At 62.6% G+C, this 24,820-nt stretch overlaps 1 protein-coding gene across 1 annotated transcript in view; it reads right to left on the bottom strand.

Annotated features, from left to right (window-relative positions):
- Positions 1 to 24,065, bottom strand: part of LOC117641634 (RNA-binding protein Musashi homolog 2-like) — a 73,392-nt gene extending 49,327 nt beyond the window's left edge. Inside the window, exon 1 of the mRNA XM_034379124.1 lies at positions 23,816 to 24,065. The gene's annotated coding sequence lies outside the window, so the exon portion shown is untranslated. The remainder of the gene's footprint in view (positions 1 to 23,815) is intronic.
- Between the last annotated feature and the right edge of the window lie 755 nt (positions 24,066 to 24,820).

The raw sequence follows: 24,820 nt of genomic DNA, 5'->3' as shown, positions 1-24,820 counted from the left end.
GGTGGCGGAGAGAGGGGGGGGGGGTCGTAGACGAACACGTGAATCTTGTTCTTCTCCTCTCGGACCGCAGCGTGGAGCGCGCCGCAGCGGACGTGCCAAATTGAAAGATGATTTCCACCCCCACCCCCTCCCCCTCGGGGGCCCGCTAGGCCCCACAAGGCCCCACACGGCCCCACATAGCGGCGCGCACCGCCACAGTGACGGAAGGATTGGCCCTCGCGCCGCCATTCGTTCGATCAACTCTCCCGAAATACACTGCGCGCGGCCCGTCCTGCAGTGGTGCATGCACCGCCTGACGCCGCTTAATTAAATCGCAACGCACGCCGGTTCGTTGCCTCTCTCGCACACCGTGATGAGTGCGAGAGAGAGCGACGAGGGCACTGTTACACTGTTACAGTGTATTCGCATTTGGCGTTGGCGATTCACAGTAGGGAAAACTCCCTACGGCGCGGCAGTGTCGAAACAGTTGCCAACCTCAGCCTGCAGGCAATTGTTGTCTTCTCAAGAGCTGGCTGGCTGAAGTTGACAACCCTTTCAACGCACGGTGGGGATTTTCGACTTCTCGTGTGGCGGCACTGTTCGCAGTCCGGAGCGGCGGGGCCCCTGCTGCTCGAGGGATGATACCGATGCAGCGAAAGGGGGGGGGGGGAGGAGGAGGCTGTTTGAGGATCAATCTGCTGTGCCAACACTGCGCCAAGGACAATGCCACCGACAGTGGAGCGCAGCTGAAACAGAAGCATGCCCGGCTAAAGGGTCGCGTTAACCCTCGTTACCCAAAGTGAACGGCCAACTTTCTTGACGCCCTGGGCCCTGCCTGGCCCCGCCTGGCCCCGCCTGGCCCCACTGTGCAGCGATGCATACTCGCGCGGGCTCCGTTCGACCGATGCAGTGCAAAAAGGCGACAGGGTGAAGGGGCAGCGCGCCGCCCGCCCAAGTTTCGGACCGTTATCCAGTGGGGCCGGCAGGCTGATTCCGAACAGGGCTTCCGTCTCTCTCGCACTCACGGGGAGAGGGCGCGACGCGGAGACGGGGCGACGAGGCACTGCCCTTCTACAGCCAGCTGCCGCGCTGCCGCCTCGCGAGGCCTCGAGGGGCTGATCCGATATTAATGGGCCGGGCACTGTCAAACACTATTTCCCATCAGAGCGGGACGGCGCGACGCAAACGGGGAGAGAGAGAGAGAGAGAGAGAGAGAGAGAGAGAGAGAGAGAGAGAGAGAGAGAGAGAGACGGAGCGGACCCCTGGAGGGTAGGCAGCCGTGCCGTAGGCAGTACGACGGAGCCAACCCTGCAGGCGGTCGCGCGCGGCGAAATAGAAGTAAGGAACCTGGCCGAGAAAATGGGATTATTCTGCATGTGGCGGCCGTTTGGAGTGTCCACACACACACACACACACACACACACACACACACACACACACACACACACACACACACCAGAAACGCTCGACACGCTCCGGAACTGGCAAGTATGCGACAGTTATTTGATTACGCAAGGTGGCGGGCATGCTGGTGGCATTCCCAAGTCGCGGGGGGGACACACATTTTCCGACGATGAAGGGAATTCGCGGCCCGCCTCGGCCCGCCTTGGCAAGGCCTTCCTTGCCTGGCACAATACGGCCGGACGGGGCGCCCCCTGGTGTGTATGTGTGTGTGTGAAAGTGTGTGAGTGTGGGGTAGGGGTTAACGCCAACCCACTGCCGTCGAATTTTCCACAAAAACGGCCAACGGGCGGAAGAAGAAGAAGTAACTCTTTGGTTCGACTCACTGCTCCGCTCCCCCGGGCGCTCGTCAAATCATCAGCCAGCCAGCCAGGCAGGAGCCAGAGACCGCTCTCACACTCCCTTACCTGCAACAGAGGGGAGAGAGGAAGGCGTTAGACACGTTAGCCAAATTTGCAGAGAGAAAAGCAGTGTGGGAGCGCTGTGTACACGGCGTCCTGGAGTCCTGACGAGCAAGAAAAGCGGATCCAATCGTCGCCGGGCACCTTTCATTTCGGCCTTCGGCTTGTCGATGCGCCATGTCCGCCGGCACTGCCGGCACCAAGGACCGAACTGGGCCAGGCAGCCAGCCAGGCAGCCAGCCCGGCGACCCACATCGGATTTCAATAACGGGTGGAATGAGAATAAAATGTTGGAAAGAAGGGAGGCGACAAAATACTTTGGGGAGCCATCTGGCAGTTTGATGAAACGGTTTAGACCGACCGGCCCGGCCGGAGAGATCCCGCGGCGAGGCGAGGCGAAACTTTTCCCGACCAATGTTTTCCCTCGCTAAAGGTTCGAAATGAGACGATGGAGGCCCTCATGCTGCCCCGCCCCGTCTGCCGCCCACCTCGTGTCGAAAACAAATAACAGAAACTTGCGCCGAGAGCCGCGGAGCCGCGCGCCGACACGGAGACACGAGCCCTCGCGCCGCGACGCACCGACGGCACCGCGGGATGGATTGCACGCCAGGTGGGGGTCGCGGCGCGCGGTGCAGAGCGCGGGGCATGTGTCGGCAGTGCGGTCGGCATTGTCACGACAAAAAGTCCGTCATTTTCGGTGTAGTTTGAATGTCGAGAAGCGAGGCTGCGTCGCCGGCAGCGCTCCATAGCCACCCTCCCCTCCTGAGAGTGCAGCACAGTGGAGCGCCGCCTCGCGCCGCCTCGCTCCAGACTCCAGGCAAGAGGGATTTAATTAGCATATATGGAGATGCAATAGAGGGGATGTGGCACGCCATGGCGCCCCCCGCGGACAGCACTTGAACCACGGCACGCCGGCACGGCGGCGCGGAGTCGCGACGCGCCGAAAGTTGGAGCCAAACGACCGCGCGGCCCGGCGCGGCCTGCCTTCTTCGCTTTAGTTGTTATTTTCTTTTTCGGCGCCGCGGCGCGCGCGCTGGTCGATCTGCGGGCCGCACTGCTTGGGCGCGGTGCATGTCGAGTCCCGGCGGGGCGTGGCGGGGCGTGGCGGGGCGTGGCGGGGCGTGGCGGGGCGTGGCGCTGGGTTAATTTTAGAGAGGGCCGGCCCCTAAATCGCGCAACGTATTTCGGGCAGCAAATAGACCGCCCGGTGCACTCGGCACTCCATTCCCCGAACTTGCGGCCGCGCGGGCCGCGCGAGCAAAGGAATTTTCATTCATGAAAAATTCAGCGCGCACGCACACTTTCGGCCGTTATTTCGGGCGCCGCCTCCCACGCCGCCCTAGTGCACTGCACTGCGAGCACCCGCCGTGCCGTAAAATCAAGCGGGGCGTTCTGCGACCGATAAAACTGAACGGCAACAGGGGGCGGGGCACGGCGGGTACCCGCGAGCGCACCGCGGCACCGCGGGCGGTATCACAATCGCACTAACGAGTCAATCCGACGCACGCAGCGCAGGGCCGCAAGAACAACGCGCAGCTGGAACTGACCTACATCGCCGTGCTGGCGGCGCACGGCGCGCGAGGGTCGCTGGACCCGCCGCGTGGCCTACCGCACCGCGGCGGCAGCCTCCGGGCAGAGCCGCGGCCGGGGCTGGGCCTTCCCTGCTCTGCCTTCCACTACACCATGGTTCTCAACCCTGGGGTCGCGACCCCAAATGGGGTCGCGAATTTTTTTTAAGGGGTCGCGGTGAGGTAGCTGGGGTCGTGTTTTGGACCGGTTTTAAGCAGCCACTGCGTCTGATCCGAGGCGGGCATTTTGCTCCCTCAACAGGCAATTGGTCTTTGGACCTTCCTTTAGCATGCCTTTGTTACGGAGTGCGATTATCAGTCTTAGTTGGGAGCGTATTGTCTCAAAGTTGGCCGAAACGCTCAGAAATGTCTTGGAAAAATCGTGTTTTGGGGCCGTTTTAAGCAGCCACTGCGTCTGATCCGAGGCGGGCATTTTGCTCCCTCAACGGGCAATTGGTCTTGTGAACCTTCCTTTAGCATGCCTTTGTTACGGAGTGCGATTATCAGTCTTAGTTTGGGAGCAGTATTGTCTCAAAGTTGGCCGAAACGCTCAGAAATGTCTTGGAAAAATCGTGTTTTGGGGCCGATTTTAAGCAGCCACTGCGTCTGACCTGAGGCGGTATTTCGTCCTCCCTCAACGGGCAATTTGGTCTTTGAACCTTCCTTTAGCATGCCTTTGTTACGGAGTGCGATTATCAGTCTTAGTTTGGGAGCAATATTGTCTCAAAGTCGATCAAAACGGTCGCAAATGTCTTTGAAAAATTGTTGTGACTGTTTTGGTCAACTTTGAGACAATACTGCTCCCTAACTAAGACTGATAATCGCACTCCGTAACAAAGCATGCTAAAGGAAGGTCCAAAGCCCAAATTGGTCCGTTGAGGGAGGACGAAATACCGCCTCGGATCAGACGCAGTGGCTGCTTAAAATCGGCCCAAAACACGATTTTTCCAAGACATTTCTGAGCGTTTCGGCCAATTTTGGGGGACAATACTGCTCCAAACTAAGACTGATAATTGCACTCCGTAACAAAGGCATGCTAAAGGAAGGTCCAAAGACCAACTGCCCGTTGAGGGAGCAAAATGCCCGCCTCGGATCAGACGCAGTGGTATGCTAAAGGAGGGGTCCCGTGGGGTCGCGAAATTTTTCCTTGGGGTCGCGGAAATTTTTGGCTACAAATTTGGGGTCGCGAGCCGAGAAAGGTTGAGAGCCGCTGCACTACACCCACTGAGCGACCCGCGAGTAAGACGAGGGAGTCACACGCGGCAGGCCTGTCTTGTCCGGCCGTCCGTCGCCGTCGCCCCCCACCACGTCGCGTGGGTGGTCGCGCGCGGCTTCTTGAATGAAGCGCACTGTACGCGATGCGCGTGTGTGTGCGTGAGTGCGTACACTGGCTGCTACTCGGTGGCGTGTCCGCGGTGAGGTAATACTCCGTCCGTGTCGGGGAGGAAGAGGAGAGTGTTTACACGCGAGTTGAGGACTTAACCTGGTTTCGTTCCCCGTTTCTTTTGTTATTTGAATAATACGGTCGTACTGTTATTGGATTGGGGCAATGCTAATAAAACGGCCGCCGGACCGGCACCACTGCGCATCACTTGGGACCAAAGCCCGCCCGTCCTATTTTGACAGCCGAAAAAGCAAACACAAACAAGAAGGAAGCAGACGAAAAAGTGAGGGTCAGAAAATGGGTACCAGCAACGGCGCTGGTCTGGTGTATCATTCGGCCAGCACGACAAACAAAACGGAATGCAGGCAGCCAGGCAGGGCAGCCAGCCAGCCCGTGTTTCTGGTCCAGCGCTCTCCGCTCCGCGCTGCAACCGCTCCACCTCCGCACGTCTGCCGAGGCTGAGGTCGCCCACCACTGCTCAATTTAATACCCCAAGAGCCTCAATAAAGAAAGAAGTGGCCAAAATGTCTGGCCGAAGAGGTAGCGCGGAGCCTAGGCACCCTCCAGGAAGCAGGAGGCAAAGCTGGAGCATTGTCTATGCAGACGAAACAAGGGAACGTCAAGGCCTTCCTTGTCGACCAGTAAAGTTAGCACCTGTTCTTTCGTACCACGGGTTACTATTATGCTTGGGATTTCAACTTAAGAAACGTGTATTTTGTTTCTCGCTTCAACGCGTCCGAGAGTCCCTGGTCAGCCTCGTCTGCGCATTATTTCTTTTTATTTCGCAGAGTAGTGGCCTGCTGGCGGCGCTCCGCGTTCCACGCTTCACTTTCGGATCGGCATTCGCCGGTTGCGAACCCCATCCGCGGCCGGCCGCCGATACTGCCGCGTTGCCGAGGCAAACGTTATCTCAACCCGAATTCTGCAACTAATTCGCATCTCTCTCCTCTCTCTCTCTCTCTCTCTCTCTTCTCTCTCTCTCTCTCTCTCTCTCCTCTCTCTCTCTCTCCCGCGGCACGGGCCGGGCCTCCGGTGATGCAATATTCGTACCGCTGGAATGAGATTCCCGACCTGAATGTGTTTCTTTGATGAGCACTCGGTGCTCCGTTTTTATTTTCCGAAAAGCGAAGAAGTGCAAAGCGCGAAATGAGAAAAAACAGGTGAAGTGTGGGGGCCGAAGAGCGAGCGGCAAAGCAGAGAGAGGTAACCTTAAACCCGCCTGGGAAACACAAAATTCCACCCGAGAGTGGGTGGGGAGTTCTGGGAAGGAGAGAAGAGGGGGGATTCTGTCTGTCGACCGAACGGTGGCGGCGGGCAAATTCTCGCCTCGGCGTTCGCGGTTCGCGGCCCGTTGGCGGCGCGAGCGCGGAGACAGGCAAGTGGAGCGGAGCGCTCGGCCCCGCGGCTGTCTCCGCGGCGGCCGCGTCCAGCGATCGGCCGCCTCGGAGACAGCCGCGCCAACGGCCGTGTCCAATGCGGTCCCAAAGAAAGCGCAGCCGCGCCGCCCTGCCGCGCCTCGCCGCAGAGACTCCCACAATTTTTATCCTGTCGGCCGGCCGGTCGGTCGGACAACGACCAAGCGGACCGAACGCGCAAAGCCAGGGAAAGCTAGATCATCTGTCCGGCAGTTGCCGTTCCTTTTTTCGCCGTCGTCCGCGAGTCCCTCGCCGCTTTATTTACACTGCGAAAGTAGTGTTCTTGTCGCCATTAGTGCGGATGGATGGCTCCGCGCTGCACTTGGCGTTTTATTTCCGCCTGCATAGTGTAGTGGAGCGGCACAGTGGGCCAGAATACCGGTGGAGGCGGACAAAACTCTAGACGCGTTTCGAGCTCCAGAGTCGCTAAATAGGAGTCGAACTGAACGTGTGACCCCACCAATGGATTGCTCTCCGAACGAGGAATCCGTTGGTGGGGTCACACGTCCGGTTCGAGCCCTGTTTACCGACTCTGGAGCTCAAAACGCGTCTAGAGTTTTGTCCGCCTCCACCGGTCTTCTGGCCCACTGTGAGTGGGCCCCGCAGTCGTCCCTTTTCCTCCGGCCGGTAAAACACGACAGGGCCGAAAACAAAGAGCGAAATCGGTTCACGTGGACGGTTTTTCAACGAACTGCCAACATTTTTGCAATTTTGGTTCGGCGCGAATTGTCTTGTCAACGGCTTCATAAAAGAAAAACAATTAAAAATTTGGGTTGAGGCTGGCCGGCTTGCTTTATGAAGTCTGCGTGCGCAGTAGTTGGGGCCGTTGTATCTGTCAGCTGCACCGGATCCCTGCCGGTTGCTTCCACCCCCTGTTGCTGGTGCGTGAAGCCCCCAAAGCATTCGCTAGAGACATGTTTCCGCCCGGAGGGGGGTGGGGGAGAGGGCACTGCAAACACAAGGTCTGCAACGGCAGCACCTTTCCAAGGCCCCGCAGTTAGCGCAGGCGGATTATCTTTTTTTTTCAGGGAGGATCGCATGACCCAAAGAAAAACCAGTTTTCCTCGCGTTTTTTTTTCTTTCGTGCTGACTTCAATGATAATCCAAGTGTGGGACAGGCATGCACTAGAGAACGTGGGACAAACTGTCCCACGCTTGTAAGCGTGGGACAAAATGTCCCACGTTTGCAGCGTGGGCAAATGTCCCGTTTGGCGGGGACAACGTGTTACACGCTTACAAGCGGGGACAACCGTGTCCCACACTACAAGGTGGGACAAATCCGTGTCCCACACTACAAGCGTGGGACAAACGGTGTCACGTTGTAAGCGTGGGACATCCGTGTCCCCCTTGCAAGCGTGGGACAACCGTGTCCCACGCTTGCAAGGTGGGACATTTGTCCCACGCTTACAAGACGGGACATTTTGTCCCACGTATCAGTGCATGCCTGTCCCACACTTGGATTTCAGTGTTGTTTTGGCCGGAATCGCTGTATTGAGGGATGCCCTTTGTAGAGCCGGGGCGGGAGGGGCTCGGGGAACGCGCCCCACGAACACAAAAGCACAGCGCTCATCACTAAATTCATAGTGTCGCGGGGGGTCGTGTGTGCGTGCGTGCGTGTGTGTGTGCATGTGTGTGTGTGTGGCACGCTCGACAGAGAACGTGACGCGGCGTGACAATGCGACACGCGACCCGTCCGTCCGTCAGCGTGCAAAACACACACACACACACACACACACACACACACACACACACACACACACACACACCGGCGCCAAACTTGGTAGCGTAGGGCGGCGCGCTTTGCGCTTGACTGTGCCTGACTCTGTAGCACAGTGTGCCACACAGTGTGCCACACAGCGAGCCCCACGCCGAACCGAGGCCCCGGCATGCCGAATGAGTCCCGCCAACCGAAATGATCCTCGGCACTGCCAGCACTGCCTGCTCCGCGGCCCCGGAAAGCACTGGTGTTTATTTCGCCGGCATCGCGTTTGGCGAGGGCTTGCCTGGGGCTGCCCTGCCCGGAGCCGCCCTGCGGCACGCTATAGCAGCGCTGGCGGGGCTAGCCTCGCGGCGCGCCGCCACTCCACGCCACTGGCGAAGCGCGAGGAACCGATACCTAAAGCCACCAGGGGGGTTTGCAAAAGGCAACGCCCGCCGTCGCGTTCGGGTGCTGGTCCGCCGGCCGGCCAGCCTTCGGGTTCGTTCATTCGTCTTGCGGACGACACCCACGGGCACCCAACGGGCACCCACGGGAACGCTCCGCCCGTAAAATTAAAGCGTCGATGCGGTGACGCAGGCACTCCCTCCCAGTCCGATCGGGAAGGCTGGAAAAGCCGGCGTCCTCGTCGAGGTCCTCGTCCGCGGTTCATGCGAGCGGAGCGCCGTAACTTCCTAGGGTAGGCAACCCGGCGGCAGCGCTGTGCGGCGGGCCCGCGGGCTGCAGGCGGCGTGCCCCACCCGGCCACGGCCAGGCAGGCAGGCCGAGCTGGCAGACAACGGCGGCGCCGTCGGCGTCGTTCGCATCGTTCGCGTTGCAGCATTTATTGTTGTGCCGGTAAATCACGGCATGGGCCCGCCCCGCCTCGGCCAGCGCGCTGCAGCGCCGTGGAGCATGGAGCCATGGATCATCTCATCGACGATGCAGATTTCTCGGCACCGCCGCCTCGCCACCGAGATTGCCCTCATCCTCTCCCCCCTCCTCTCCTCCGCCAGGCTTCCTGTCGCTGGCGGCGCTGCGGTGAAAGGACGGGCAGGGGAATGGGGGGGGGGGATGCAGATCGGAGTGAAATGCAATGCGTGTCCCCTGCCTGGTTAGTGCACAGCCTGGCCACCGCGGGCGGCTCGGCGCGGCACGCCACTGCGGGCACCGTGCCGGCCAGCGGGGTTCCGAAATCCGCGAGAGCTTTAGATTATCGCCGTGACCAGCAAGCCCGAGCGCGCAAGCCCGTTTCGCGGGAAATCACAAAGCCCAAAGCCCCCCACGCGCTTAACAAAAGCCCGCCGCCCGACACGACCAAATGTTAAAATGAAAGCCCGCATAAATAAAAGTTGGCCGGCTAAATCACTTTTCCATTCGGGTATTTTCCTGTTTGTCCGCGGGCTGGGGGAGCGGGGGGCGGAGGGCCTAGATGGATGTGGCGACCTTCGCGTTAGATTGATTGCAGGAGTGTCACCGAGGGCTGCCGCCGCCTGACGCGTTCCCATGGTTCCCATACGCCGCCAGCCGCCGCAGACGACGTGGGGCCTCGAGGCCCAGAGCCCTCCGCCGAGGCCCTGCAGTCCTTGGAGACCAGCAGGCCCGCCACTGTCCACTCGGGCTAGTCCGGCCTCGTCTCGCCTCGCTCCGCCCGCGCAGGGCAGGGCGCCGTCAAGGGCCGCGCAGGTAAGGGCCCCGGTAGACACCGCGCTGAGTGCCGGGCGTGGCGGCGCGCGGGGCGGGGCGGGGCGACCACGGCGCGGACAAGGCTGGTCGCCTTTCGCACTGCAGCAGATCAGGCTGCCCACAGTGCAGGCTGCCCACGGTTGCCAACTGCGCGCGCAAGTATCGCCACTTTCTCCGATCGCAGAGCGGCAGAATGACCCCCCCTCTTTCCTCCTCGCCCCGCCACGCCCCGCCACGCGTCCGCGCTCGCAATGTGTCCTGCAGGGCGCAGGGCCGGCCGGCCGGTCAGGGCGGAGAGTCGGCGGAGAGGAGAGGATCCACCCAGACCCAGACGGCTGCGTCCGCAGGGCGTCCCGCCCAGGGCCCGGCACGCTCGGCCAGCGCTCCGTACGCAGCCAGACAGGAACCGGTCCTCGGCGTCCTGGACCGTCGGACCGACCTGGACCCAGGGCGCGTCCTTCCCGACCTGCGCCACTCCGCCACCAGTCCGTTCCGCACCGGGCCGCGCCGCACCGGGCCGCGCCGCACCGGGCCGCGCCGCACCGAGCCAAGCCGCACCGCAGTGTACCAGCTGCCCGTTTCATTCACTTTCCCGCCAAACAGTGGCGGAAAATCCGCGACGATTGCTGGCAACCGTGGCCCGCCGCCGCAGCCTTGTGTGTGATGGGCGTGGTCGGATCATTACTGTATTCACGCTGTACCTTTGTGGCTGCAGCAGTCTCTCTCGCTCCATCTCTGTCTCTCTAATTTGTGCCCCCCCTCTCCCCCCCCCTCCCGTCCGTCTAGTGGTGACCTTTGCCGCCCCGCGGGCTACGCCGCTACGCCGCTACGCTCTAGGGAGTCGCCCCTTAACGGACCGAATGACTCATTGAGACACTGCAGGCCAGGTTATGGTTTACGACATGCATTGGCACACAGAGCACGGCGCACTACACTGCTCGCCCCGCCGATCGCGCGAGAAAGAAACAGAGAGAGGCGAAAAAATGACAGTAAAGTGTCGCAGTAAAAAGCACTGCGGCGTTCGGCCGGGTCGCCGGCCGGCGCCGCGTACGCAGTAAAACGCGGGCAATTAATTAATGGCACGTTTGGTGACGACCAGGGGCAGCAAAGCCTTCCCGGGGAGGCGGGGCAGGGCGGGGCGGGGCGGGGCGGGGCGGGCAGACTAATGAGGAATTGAAGCGAGCCAGGCCGCGGACTGCTTATCCCTGGCCGTCCTCGCCGAGTGGATCGCCCTCCGGGTCCTCCTTCCCTCTTGGAAACTGCCAAAGCTGTGTGCTCTAGGCCGCGCTAGGCCGCGCTAGGCCGAGGCGCGCTTGACGTGGTCGATACGACGGACAGGAATAGTGCCTTCCTTGTGTGCGCCGTCAATGCAGCAGCGAAGCGCCGCGCCGGCCAGGCGAGGCCAGCAGCAGCGCAACAATTATTTCCCAGATTCGGCGAGTAAACGCGAGTTGGATGGGGCCGCCCGGCAGGCTGCTTCCGAAAGCGCTTTCGTCGCTCTGTCTCTCTCGCACCCTAGGGACGCTCCGCTGGGTGCGAGAGAGACAGAGAAGCGCTGTTCGTCCCGTCCTGCCATGAGTAACGGCCCTTCCTTTCCGGTGGCCGGGCCGCTGGTCCAAAGCAAGGTCGGTCATCAGGGCCTCCCAATAAAAATAAACAAATTTTCTCAGCTCGTTAGGCCAAACGCACTTTTATCTTTTTTTTCTATTTGCTTCGCCGCTGTCTGCGGGCAGGCGTGTTTGACCGCTTCGCCGCCAAAGGAAGGAGAGAGAGGGAACGGGTTAACGTGGGAGTTCACTGTATAGCGACTCGGGTGCAAGACAAACACTGCATCGCGTTGTTGGTCTTTGGGGTTTGCGCGCGATAGTCTTACCCCCGACCTGTGACTGTAACCACACTCCGTCGCACAAAACTCCAACACAAAGTTCCTAAATTTTTCTAATCTTTTCGTTGCTGGCCGAACATGACGTGACTTGCGCCTGGCCCTTCCCACCAGCTCTCGATGCAAATTTTCTCTCCCCCCCCTCCTCTCTCCCCGAGGCTCTCCAATACATCACCCGGGATTTATTGCTGGCCCCTTCACGCCCCTCGTCCGGAGGGGCCGTCCTTAAGCGCGACGGCACTCACCTGCAACATGGAGAACAAGACTGTCAGGCAAAAGGACAAACAGAGCGGGCAAACAGGCTCACGCTCACGCCTCGGGATTAGAATATTTTCCGTGTCAAACGGCGCGCCTCGTCCTCCGGGCCGGGCTCATAGCGAGGAGCCATTTCGTCGCTCCGTCTCTCTCACACTCCCGGGGGCGGTCCCGAGCGGTGCGAGAGAGACGGGGCGATCGGCATCCCTGCCGTCGCGGGGCTTCCGGTCATTTCCACCCCGGTGCGGGGATCGCGTGGCGGCCGCGAGTTGCTGGTGTAGAGGTCGGTGTGGGAACGCCTCGGAACGCCTCGGAACGCCTCGGAACGCCTCGGAACGCCTCGGAACGCCTCGGAACGCCTCGCTGGAGGGTGCCGTCGGGGAATCCAGACTCGGGCTATCGCAAAACGCCTGCAGGGAAACTGGCGGGCAAGCAACCAGCGCCACGCCACGCCATAGTGAGAGGTCCGTAAAAAAGCGCAGTCCGTTTTAGTGCGATTGGCGTGGCGTGGCGGGCGTGGCGTGGTTGCGCGGCGGGGTACGTAATACGCGGGGCTCTGTGCGCGCGGCCCGCGGCGCTACCGATTGCTGGCTTGCTAGCCGCGGGGCGCGGCGGGGCCCTGGCCCGAACGCGACCGCCAGCACGGCACCGAGTCCATTCCGAACGCCGTCCCGTCGCCTTCTCTCTCGCACCACCACTCGCACCACCACGGAACGCCGCGCGAGTGCGAGAGAGACAGGCAGAGCGATGACAGCTTTCGGCTTGCACACCTGGTGGCGGGATTTGGCGGCCCGAAGGCGATCGATGGGATCGACGAAGACAGAGAGATGAACTCGACTTGAGTCGAAACCGCGAGCGCCCCGCTCGATACAGTGAAGAGGGATAACAAAGCGAAGCGCCGCACAGTGGGCCAGAAGACCGGTGGAGGCGGTCAAAATCCCGGACGCGTTTTGAGCTCCAGAGTCCCATTTAGCGCGACTCTGGAGCTCAAAACGCGTCTCTAGAGTTTTGACCGCCTCCACCTACCTTCTGGCCCACTGTGCGGCGCGCCGCGCGTGCCACGCGTCCCGCTGGGATCAAGAGGGCGCGGCGCGCCAGGCTGACGCGATAGATAGAAAGAAGCCGTGTCGCACCGGGGGCCCGTAAACTGATTTTAATTATGACGCTAATGGCGAGCTCGTCCTGTTTATACCGTGTCAACAAAATTAAAACGCCGCCCTGTGTTATTCCGCGCCACTTCTCTTTTATTTTTCTGCCGCCGAAATCGCGCGGGAAAGGGGAGAAATTGTAAAAAAAGACACACACGCCAGGCCAGTGTTTTAGCGAGCCGCATAATACATGTAATTACATGGCGGGGATAGAGAGAGAGAGAGAGAGAGAAGAACGCCGGCAATCCTCGTTTCGGGGGCGAGATTACCTTGAGCGCTTCCACCGCGCGATAGAGAGGGATAGAGCAGGATAAATGGATCGAGAGATAGACGGAGATAGATTTTTGGACGTGACGCGAGTCGGCGAATCGGCGCGAATCGCTTTGGGAGCGCGCCGCTGCCGCGCTGCCCCGCCGAACGCGCTCCCCCGCAGCCGCTCTATTATTCAAGGCTGACCTTCAAATTTTGAGCGCGCTGCGCTCGGTTCGGTCGGCTCGCTCCACCGAGGGGGCGGCGGGCCGGCACAGGTGCGAGCCTCCGAAGCCCCGAAGCTCATCAAGCCAGCACAGCTCTTTATTAATCCCCAATTAACTTGGCAGACGCACTCATCTGGGCGCGGTGCTGCGCCACTCCACTGAGACCGCCTTCCTTATTGTGCCCCGCGCGCTCGCTTTATTTTACTTTTTTTTCGGGTGTTCAAATAAAAAACTTTGTCGCGCGTTTTCCTTTACGGCCATCTTGAAACCCCCTCTATTATTTCAGGGCTCCGCCATAGTCTTACTGCGCCCCCACCCCCCTTTTTTGCCAGCGTCTTTGTTTGGCAGCTCCTTCTTGCTTGCGTTCCTCACTCTTCTCCTTTGGTATCCCCCTTTGGGGCCTCCGTTAGCACGTCGCTACTTCTAGAGTCCGGGCACACGCACCTCTCTCTCTCTCTCTCTCTCTCTCTCTCTCTCTCTCTCTCTCTCTCTCTCTCTCCTTTCGCTGCATCCACTCTCGTTAACGTTCGCGCCAACCCCCACCTTGAATGAACACACACACACACTCACACGCGCCTTATTTCATCCCCAGAAGCTGCGCAGCTGGTGCGCCACCTGCCTGCGCCCGCGCTTGTGTGTGTGTGTGTGTGTGTGTGTGTGTGTGTGAGCGTGCGTGCGTTCCCGCGTGCATGTGTGGCGAGCGTGCGCGGAAAGCGCCTTCAACGTTTGCTCACGGCGCCCCCCGAAGATGAAAAGAAGCCAATCTGCGGATTATTCTATTTCTCCCCTGCGGCATTGTGTGTGTGAGTGAGAGAGAGAGAGAGAGTATGTGTGTGTGAGTATGTGTGTGGGCGCGAGTATGTGTGTGTCGGGTCACAGGCCGTCCCCATACTTTGGAGTCTTTTTGACGGCGAGGGCGGGCGAGGGAGGGGCGGGTGGGGGTGGGAATGTGTTCGAATATAGGGCGCGCAGCACATGGCCGGGCACTTTGGGCGGGCGTCGTAGCGTGTTAAACGTGCGGCGCCCTGGAGGCGGCCCTGGATGGAGGCGGCCGGAGGGGAGGCGGCCTGGAGCGCGGCCCTGGAGGCGGCCTGGGCGCGGAGCGCAGAGAGAGTCGGCCTGGTGGTGGCCTTGGAGGTCTTGAAGTCGGCCTTGGGGCTGGAGGGCTTTTACCGGACAGCGCGAGGCGGCGAGGCGGCGTCGAGCAGGCCGCGTGGCGGTGCTGGACCGCCCAGGGATGAGGGCGGATGGTGGATCACGCCCCCGGGGGTGCTCCACGGGGAAAAGTGGGGGGGGGGGCTGAAAGGTTCAAAGGGTTGAAGACAGAGGGGGCGACGGCGGCCTTTGCACCCACGGCACGTCGGCGTCGCGGGCCTCGGCGGCGCGCTGCTGGCGGTGACAGGGGCGCGGGGGGCGCGGTGCGCGGGTACACGTCGCCCCCATGCTTGTTGAACAGGCCGAAATCCGAACGACGAGGCGAAGGGGGGCTTCCTTGACGACCACGGCGACGACGGCGGCGGCCCCAGGTGTGGCGGCGAGGACAGGTGAGTGGGCCCGCGCGTCACGGACGCCATAAAGGCCACTTTTACGTGCGCCTCGCCCGGCCTCGCCCCGCCTCGCCCCGCCTCGCCCCACCTCGCCAGGGAAGCAGCCGGAAGCGCGGAGACGCGCGGAAGGACAGCGGGGCGCCACAGGTGCACTCCCACACACTCCTGGGAGGCGAGCACAGAGACATGACTGACTGCAGCGTCGCAGTGATGCCGTGGCGAGCGAGGGCCGCCAAGACTGCCCTGCCCTCGGCGAGGCCCTCCATGAGCCTCTCAGCGGCCGAGGGCAGGCGCGCACTTTCTGACCCGGAAAAATTCCCCCCGCGCCCGAACAGCACCACTGCCGTGCCGCTACCGCGCTACCGCCACGCCGCCGCGAGCCGTGCTGAAAAGCACCATATTTCTCCGCCCTCGGGGAATGGATCGTGAAAGAGAGACAAGCGGGATGAAGGGGATGGGGATGGGGGGCCGTGGAGGGGGCCGGGGAGGGGGACCATTCCGGCGGAACCACAAGCCCCGTGCTTACACATACTGAAGCTGACTCATGGCCCTCCCCGCGTGAAGGGCGCGCAAGGGCGGCAGCGAGCGGCAGTGTGGTGCGGCCCTTTTCTGCGCCCTGCTGGCCCTGCCGGTCCTGGAGAAGGGCCTCCAGCGCGCTGGAAGGGCCGCTAGGGGTTGCTTGGCATCTCGCAATCCTCCAGCGGCTAATTCCGAGTCCGCACAGTGTGGGCGGCCCGGCCCGGCCCAGGCTGATTCGGAACAGTGCCCCCGTCGCTCCGTCTCTCTCGCACACATGAGGCGGTCCGCGGGGCGGGGGTGCGTGGGAGACGGTTCGGAGTCGGACTAAAGCTCCCGGCCGGCCCTACCCAAGACACAGCAGGGAGCAGTGTCTGTCCGCGCAGGTCAGTCCTCCCTGTGTCGGGGGCCAAACGAGGAGCTAGGTGCGCCCACTGGGCTGGCGAGGGTAGCGAGACAAGGGTAGTGGACGGAGTGGTGCAGCGGACTGGCCCAACTGTGACGCACACTGTGACGCACACTGTGACTGACGGGCACGCCGTGACGCACAGACACTGATGCGACACAGAGGCAAGTCACTGTTCGATGCCAGTAATCTCCGTAATGTGGCGGCAGTCTCTCTGTCTCTCTCTCGCTCTCCTGCCGCCCTGCGGCCTCGCCACCCGTTTGAAGTCCTTGTGCGCTGCTGCGCTGCGGCTGGACGGGGGAGGAAGCACTGCGGGAGAGGAGCAGTGCGGGAGGGGAGCAGCGACGGAGAGGGGAGTGGTGAGGGAGAGGAGCAGTGAGAGGGAGAGGAGTGGCGAGAGGGAGAGGAGCAGCGAGAGGGAGCCGAGCTGCGAGGGAGAGGAGCGCACTGTTGGGAGGGAACAGTCCGCTTTATTTCATAGCCACTGGCTGCCGCTGCTGCCGGTGCGCGTCAGAGTGAAGCCCTCTGGAGGCACGGGGCGAGGAGGCAGGGAGGGGGAGGGGGCGGACGACCCAAGGGGCAGCAATAGGGGCGGAGGAAGACGGATGTTGAGGTCAAGAGTTGCAGCCCCTACGGGATATCATGGACGGGGGGAGGCTGCTAGCCGCAGGCCGCAGTGGCCGGCGTGTTTGTGATGACACACTCCGCGGAAACACCCCCAAGGTCTTCCCCGAGACGCTCGCACTCACTCACACACACACACACACACACACACACACACACACACACACACACACACGCGCGCGCGCACCAGACGGCCGACGCGCACACGCGTTATTTCATTTTTCCGCAGAAAGATTTAATTCCAAGCGCACATCATGAATGAAAGAGGTGTACACAGACTTCTCGTCAGCGGAATAAAGTTGCAGATTTAATCTTGTGTGTGAGCGCACTGTACTAGTACTTGCTAATGGTTGTTTTTTTTTCAGTGTATACGGAACACAGACTCCGAGCGCTGCAGGGCGGCCTCCACGCTCTCCGATGGTCTCGATGATCGTGGTGGCGTATCGGATGCCTCGCCAGCCACCCCGCCGAGGCGCGCGTCGCGTGGCATGGCGTCGCGCATACCGGGGCGACAATCGGCCGTCGGTAATAAGTCACCCCGCCGCACCCCAGCCCGCCCCGCCACGCCCCGCCCCGCCCCGCCCCGCCACTTTCAATGCCGGGCGCAGTCAGGCGCCATGCAAGTCTCTTATATTCACCAGCCCATCCTAAATGAGGTGGAATGCCTGATAAGTTTGCGTGTGGCTTTAATGGCCTGGAAGTTGTGATCGGGGAGGTGCGGGTGGCGTGGCGGGGCGTGGCGGGTGGCGGCGCCCTGGCTGGCACGGGGTGCCGGCGTTGGCGCTGCAGGTGAGGGAGGACGAGGAGAAGAAGAAGAAGGAGAAGGGGTTGCAGGCGGCCGAGCACAATGCTCGCGGGCAAAAACGTCCACATTGGCTGCAATTCAATGGCGCCGCTTTGGCTGGCTCTGGCCGCGGCCGCCCCTGTCGGCGGCAGCGTTCGCCGCGCTGTCTCCGTCGCACTCGTGTGGTGTGGCGCGTCCCGTGCGGGTGCGAGAGAGACAGCGCGATGAGGCACTGTTCGCAGAATGCGCCCGCTGCCTCGGCGCCAGTTATTAGTCATAGTTTGCGCGGCGCGCCCTTCCGACGGGGCGGGGCGGGGCGGGGCGGCGGGCGCGCAAAGTTTCCGACAAAAGGAACACGCGCTATTGGCAGATACTTTCCTGCGGAGAGTGTCGCGGCCTCTAATTGCCAAGTCTTGCCGGGGTATTTTTAAACCCGCGGCAATAATAATTACTCAGGATCGGGCGGCGCGGCGGCCGCGGGGGCCCGGGGACGCGGGGCGGACGGGGGTCGACGGGGACCTCGCGTCTGTTGGCCGGCAGCGCCGTCGGCCCGCGTCGCGGTTCGAACATGTGGCGACGAGTCGGAAACTTTGAACAAACACGTGGAGAGGGTGTCGTCTCTTAGCAATGCATGTGGACTGACTCAAAAACAGAGAAAACGAAGAACCAAAGGGAAGCCTTTTCCAGGGTGGATCTCGAACTTGCGTTCCCGGTTCTTCTCCGGGCACGTCTAGGCGTGGGAGGGAGTGGGCTGCTGGCCGCTTTTGTGCACTGATAAATTTATTACCGCCACACTAAATTGTCTGCGCAATCCGATGACCTCCTCCCCCCCCCCTTTTCCCGTTGCGTGTTCCGCCGCGACCCCGGCGGTAGGCATTGATTGGGAAAACGCTCCGAACCGCTCCGCGCGCCTGCAGACACGCAGACACGCACCAGATCCATACCGTGGCGCGCTGCTCGTGAGCCCACCAAGAATGCCGTTGTTCTGTTTCCCGCACCCCCTCGCCATAAACATGCCACTCGCAGTCACCCCCTTCATTTGCGTACACGCCGGGCGATAGATTTCAATGCGAACGGCCCGCCCGGCTGCACCAGTCAATATCATTTTCACGCGGGCTGGGGAAAAAAATCTCGCTGAAAAGTCATTAATCCGCGCCAGGGCGGGTATCGACAAGCAGACTGCGCTGATGAGGGCGGCTGCTTTTGAGCGCCGCCGCGGTGGCGGGGTGGAGGTCGCCTCGGTGGTCGCCGTCGCGGTGGTCATGACGGCGCCGAAAATAAAGAGTCGCCGTACCGCTAACGACCCCGTCAGCCAGGCCACCTTCCTCCATCTCGGGGGCGGTGGAGCCGCGGAGGGGCCCCGCCCGGCCCGGCACGGCCGCCGAGATTCGGCCCTCCCAACCTGCAGCAGGGATGATTAGCCCGCCACGCCACGCCGCCACGCCCGGCGAGTTACGGCGCCGATAAGGCGCGGCGATATTGCCTGGCACCGCCTTTACGGTGGTGGTCCGCTCCGAGGACGGCGAGGACAGTGAAGACGCTGAGGACGGCGAGGACGCTGGCTCGGCTTCTTTCACCCTGCTTCAAGGCCGACTCCCCATTTCGGGGCGCTCGCTCTGCATTTTCTCAAGCAGGCTTCTGCTGCCGGTCTGCCGGTGCTGCGGTGCTGGAGCCGGCCGAGGGGGAATCAACTTTAAAGTCAAGTGCGTGTACCGAAAAAACGTTTGGGAAATAAAATCAAGGAAATCAGCAACGTTCGCGCATTTTGCTGCTGTTGAAAAGTCAGAGCCGAAACTTTTCAAATCATTTCAATCATAAAGTAACTTACAGAAAAACAAGGATCTAAATCTTTAGAAAGCTTTCCGAGCGAGTGACAAGTCAAACAGCTTTTTTGCAAGGGTGCGCTCTGCACAGGGAAATTTGCGGAAATTTGGCAGTTGTTGCCCAAGTTGTTCCGCCCTGGAGTCCTGCTCGGCCTGCCGCTGCAATCTCCCCGGGCTGGAGCGTCTACACTACTGGAGGCCGGCATGCTGGAGGCTGCTGCAGGCTCCTCGCTGGAGCCCTCGCTGGTGCTCTGGAGCCGTCCGGGGCGCGCGGCTCTGGCGGCCCCGACTGCTGCCCCACAGTGGGCCAGAAGACCGGTGGAGGCGGCCAAAACTCTTGACGCGTTTTGAGCCCCAGAGTCGCTAAATGGGTCTCGAACCGAACGTGTGACCCCATCAATGGATTGCTCTTCGAAGGAGGAATCCATTGGTGGGGTCACACGTTTGGTTCGAGTCCTGTCTAGTGACTCTGGAGCTCAAAACGCGTCTGGAGTTTTGGCCGCCTCCACCGTTCTTCTGACCCACTGTGTGCCCCCATTTCTGGGGGGTGACCGCCGCAGCACCGCCGGCAGCGCTCTGCTGGAGTCGTGCCCAGGGCCGGGGCCGGGCCCAGGCCATCGCCACGCCTCCAACTAAAAGAACCGCCAACCCTGCGGGATGAAAAGGACCCCCCACAATGCAGGGGCGAGGCATTAACAGCGAGAGGGAGAGAGGGGCTGGCTGGGCCCCCTGGCGCACACTTAAAACTTTACTGTCGATTTGAGCCATGCCCGCTCGTCCGGCGCCTCGAGGAGGAAAAAGGAGTTCTCGGTGGTGAGTGGCGAGCGGCGCGCCCTGGCGGCCTTATCGGAAACAAAACCGTGCTCTTCGTTCCGACGGCGCAGAACGCGCAGAACGCGCAGAGCGAGGCCGTGAGTAGGTCGACGCCAACCCTCTGCCCGCCGCGCGCTCCGTGCCGCTCCATGCCCACCGTGGGCACTCCGCGTCTCACCTTCCGACGGCTGTCAGGCGCCGATATCGGCCTCCCCTCCCCTCCCTCTCTCCCCGCCGCGCTTCCTCCAGCCGATACAGCAGCTTCCTATACCAACACGGGTGGCGGCCGCGGCGGCGCTCCAGTAGTTTCCCCCAATGAACCAAAAGAATGCAGCAACGGTAGTTGGTACGCTTTTCCAGCGTAGCCGTTCGTCTGTGTGTTTTCCAGAGCAGTAGCTGGCTCGCAAATTCCTGGACGAGACGTTCCCGCCGCCCCCCGAGCCGCCCCCCGCCAGCCCGGCCGCCTATTAAACGCCTCCCAGCCGTGACTTGGCTCGCGGCCTAACCAACCTATATTCCTTTGTCTGGCCGCCACCCCGCCGCGCGGACGGGAAGCAGCAGGGGAGGCAACGCAAAAAACAAAAAGGGAAAAAAAATTGCACTGGTACTTTTTTCTTGCAATGACATCGGAAAGGGTCACGTACCGGCCGCCTAATGGAATCATTATACGTCGCTCTGCGTCTCTCTCGCACTCCTGCGGCACGCCGATGAGTGCGAGAGAGACAGAGACAGCGGCGGCCAAACGATGCTTCGGATCGAGACTGACTCAGTGCAACGACTGACCCGGCGCCAACGACCCCTGAAGATGGTGGTGATGGCGGTGACGGCGGTGACAGCTTTCGGCAAACGCTCCCGCGCGGCCCGTCCCGCCGCCCCCGCCGCCCCCGCCGCCCCCGCCGCCCCCAATTCCTCCAGTTTCGACCCCCGGCCCGCGACTTGCCCTTTCCCCCACCGCCGCGACCGGCCTCGCCTGTTGCGAAATGTGATTAAAAATAAAGCGAGACGGGAACGCAAATTAGCAGAGCACGGAGCAGACGGAGCGCCGGGTGGTCTGACAGACGGACAGACAGACAAACGGCGCTGGCTAAACGGACAGGTACTTACCGCCAGTATTTGAACCCGGAACCCGGCCCGTCTGCTGTCTCGGCGAAAGCAAACAAAGACGCGGGCTGCCAGCCGCCGGACCACTGGACCGCGACGTTTCAAACACCTGCGCGGCGAGTGCTCGGAGCGACAGGGGAGGGGGGAGGGGGTGGGGAGGGGCGTACGTCCTGCATCCTAACGCGGCGTCGTTCTCGACACATGTCCCGTGCCGCCCCTAGCGCCAGGCCGGGCAGCCGGGCCGCCAGGCCGCCGGGCCCAGGGTCGTTGCCGCGACGCCGCCCTCCACATGAGGGCCCTTAATGTGTACAGTGGACACCCTGCCCGTCATACTAATGCCGTGGAGTGGGACATTAACGCGGCAGAGGCCGTGTGCCGGCCGTGCCGGCCGTGGCGGTGGAGGCCGTGGCGGTGCACGGCCGACGGAAGGCCTGCTACACGACGTCCCTTCTTCCTGCTGTTCGCTGGCCGCGACGACTGCCTTTTCTCATGACCGTCTGATCGCCTTTCTTTCTTTCCTTTCTCTCCTTTTTTTCCTCGGATGCGCCGGCAGTGACGGCAGCGCCAGCAGTGCGGCCCGAAGCCTTCTAAATGCTCAGCGCGCCGTGCTGGCCGTGCCGGCCGTGCCGGCCGGGCTCAAGGTGCAGCCAAGCAGTGCGGGGAACCGCTCGTCGTGGCGGGGCGTGGCGGGGCGTGGCGGGGCGGGGCGGCGGGCGGCGGGCGGGGCGCGGCGGGGCGGGCGCGGCGGGGCGGGCGTGGCGGGGCGCGGCGGGGCAACTCGGTCACCGAAAACCGGCGCGGGGCAAAGCGTGCCGCACGACTGAGCAGCCCCGCCCGCCCCGCCCCGCCCCGCCCCGCCCCGCCGCGCCCCGCCGCGCCATGCAGTTGGGCCCCTGGCTAACTCATTTACGGGAAGTAAGTGTGTCGCAAAGAAAGTGTTTTGTGCACTTCTCCTTCTTTCGGCGGCCCTTTCCCCGGTCGCGCCTTCGCTGCTTGGCGGCTTCCAATCCGACCCCTGCACTGTAATTAGCGGGCCGGGGGGCCCGGGCGTGACCCCGCGGTCAAGGCGGCACGCGCCCGCCGCGCCCACCGCGCCCGCCACACTGGCAAAAATAACAACAAATAAAGCGGCAGCAACAACTTTCCTCCCAAACTTGGAATGACAGTTTTCCTAAATAGCGCCGTCTTGCCAAAGTGCCCCGCCTCGCCCCGCCCCCTCCGCCTCCCCGTCCGTTCCCATGCTGGATGACTATTACAAAGACGGGCGCGTAGAGACGCCCCCCACCCCCTCTCCCTCTTGGGGCTCGTCCCACCCCATCGCGCTCCCGGCCGCAATAAGCATCGTGTTTTGAGATATGACGTCCACATAAAACGGGCCCAACTACAAAAGGCTGGGAATGGAATAAAATGTCGCGGTTTGCAGCCGCGCCAAATGATGGCGAATGTGAATGCTGCGGCGGAGCGGCGGACAATTTCAATGTGAATAAAAAGCGAGGGCCGCTGCGGCGAATGGCGGCGGCGTGCCCCGGCCTAACTGGGTTATGAAAGGGAGGCGCAAGTTCGGCGGTGGCCGCGTAATTGGCAGTGTGGCACGCGTGTAAGTCAAAGCGCACCGAACGGCCACACTCACAGACGGGCAGACAGACAGACAGACAGACAGACAGACAGACAGACGGAAGGGCAGGCGGCCCGAAGGGGAGCCCACGCGGTTGTTCAATTAGTGGCCAATCAACTGGCCGTGTCCGTTAAAAGTGGAGGCGCGCCGGGCGGACGGTGGACGACGGCCCTCGTAGAGGCTAAGAAGGGTTTTTTCGGTTCTGGAAGGGGTCGCGTCAGTGAGGCGCAGCACGGGCCGCGCAGGCCGCGCCAGCCGCCACGGAATGGTGTATAAAATGGCGCTGAATCAATTGGCCATCGGCCGCCGTGCCTCACACGTGCGTGTGTCTGTGTGTGTGTGTGCGTGGAGGGAAGCCGGGGGGCGGAGGCACGCGTGTACCACTGCGTGTGTGTGTGCCCTGCAAACCAGGGGTGAAAGGGGAGGGTGGAATGGGCAAAATAGGAGTCCCCACGAAGCCCTGCCCGACCGCTCTGCGCCGCTCCACACCCCGCCCCGCCCCGCCCCGCCCCGGCCGAGATGTCAATATGCCCGTTGACGTTGCGTGCGTCGCGCCGCGTCCCCCGAACCCCCTCCAGCCGAGCCGAGCCGGCTCATGACAATCTGATTTATAGACGGCGTGGCTTGTCGGGGCGTCGCTCGGCCGACGCATGGGCTCAACCCGGACGAAAGTGAAAATCCGCAGTGGCCGAGAGCCGAGCCGTCGTCTTGCCCGCCTCCTTGCGCTCGGCCCGGCTCGGCTCGGCTCGGCTCGGCACGGCTCGGCTCGCGTGTAACTGAACCGGCCAGCACTCCGGCACTCCAGCCGGCGGGATAGTGTTTCCGCGACTTTAGCGCCAAAATGCAGCACGCAAAGTATCGCTCCGACGCTGCTGTCCACCCCCTCTCCGGCCAGGTGCACGGCGCGGTGTCTGGCGTGGTGCAGGCCGCGGTGTACGGCGCCGAGGGCAGCGTACGCCGAACGGGCTGTAGCCGGCGTCTGAGTCACGGCATTGTTGTCGGTGCCTTTGAATCACCATCACCCCCCAGCCACAGACAGGGGTGCTGATTCACACACTCACACACCCTCGCGGCCCCGCGTGGCCTTTCCAGCAGCCACGCGGTGTCAGTGTCAGAGTCGCGACTTCACAGGCATGACAATGCATCCGGCGAGACAGCGACGAGCCGCCACACCGCGGCGCCTACAGCGATGCTGTGAGGCTGGCGACGCTGGCGACGCTGGCGCATGGACTCACCGGTAGCGACGCCGTGGTGGCGAGCGGCAGGGTCGGGCTCCCCTCGAAGAAGGAGGAGCCGGCGGAGGGGAAGACCTGGTCGGCCAGCACGGCGACGGGGGTACGTGCGCCGCACGTACGAAGCGTGCGCTGACGGACGCGGACGGACGCGCCGCGGACGTCGAGATGCACCTGGAGCACGTAGCACGTCACACGAACGCACGCGTCGACCCCTTGCTTGGCTACCACCGCGAGTACGAGTCCTGCCGAGCGCTGCCAGACAAGCTCTGGCCGAGGCGAGGCAGCGCCGCTCGCAGCCGAGTCGAGTCGGGACGCCTCCCCACGCCTCGGCTCGGCTCGGCTCGGCTCGGTCGCATCGAGCGTCGAGAGGAGCCGAGCGGCGCTCCCGAACGCTGCCGAGCGGGGCCGAAGCCGGGCCGAACGCGGGGCCGAGCGCGCCGCGCGCGCGACGCCGCCACCGCCGCCGCCAGCACCGCCGCGCTGCGCCACGGCTTGGCTGCCTTGGCTGCTGGCATGCGCGCGTCGCTATGGCAACCGGCGAAAAAACTTGGGTCCATGGAGGGTGGGCGGAGCAGGGCGGGGCGCGGCGGGGGCCTCTTGTCGAGAGCGAGAGTAGAGGCCGGGCACATGTTGCCCCAAGACTTTGTCTCTGCATGGCGCGCCCGCACTTGTCAACCACCGCGTGTCGTCGCTCTCACTCGCTCCCACTCGCAACTCGCACCCCATCGTAATCCCGTCAATGCACTAACGCCACTAACGCGCCCTAATCCCCCGGATCGCACTTCCGGCGAGGAGGTGGGGCGCGGCGCGAGCCGAAACAAGGCAGTAAGACAACGGCAGGATTAGTCGTCGGCGTGGTCTCGCGGCCCGGGGACGAGGCGAAGGGACCGGGGACGAGACAGCCGTCGGGGCCGCCGCCGTATTATAGTGGTGGAATTTGTTTGCCAAACAGTCTTGCCATAGTTTCCCTAAGTCGTCTCTCTGCGGCGGCATCCAGCCTCCAGA

This window comes from Thrips palmi, unplaced genomic scaffold (genome assembly GCF_012932325.1).
Source record: "Thrips palmi isolate BJ-2018 unplaced genomic scaffold, TpBJ-2018v1 HiC_scaffold_15, whole genome shotgun sequence".
Lineage (NCBI taxonomy): Eukaryota > Metazoa > Arthropoda > Insecta > Thysanoptera > Thripidae > Thrips > Thrips palmi.
This window is presented reverse-complemented; position numbering and strand designations above follow the sequence as displayed.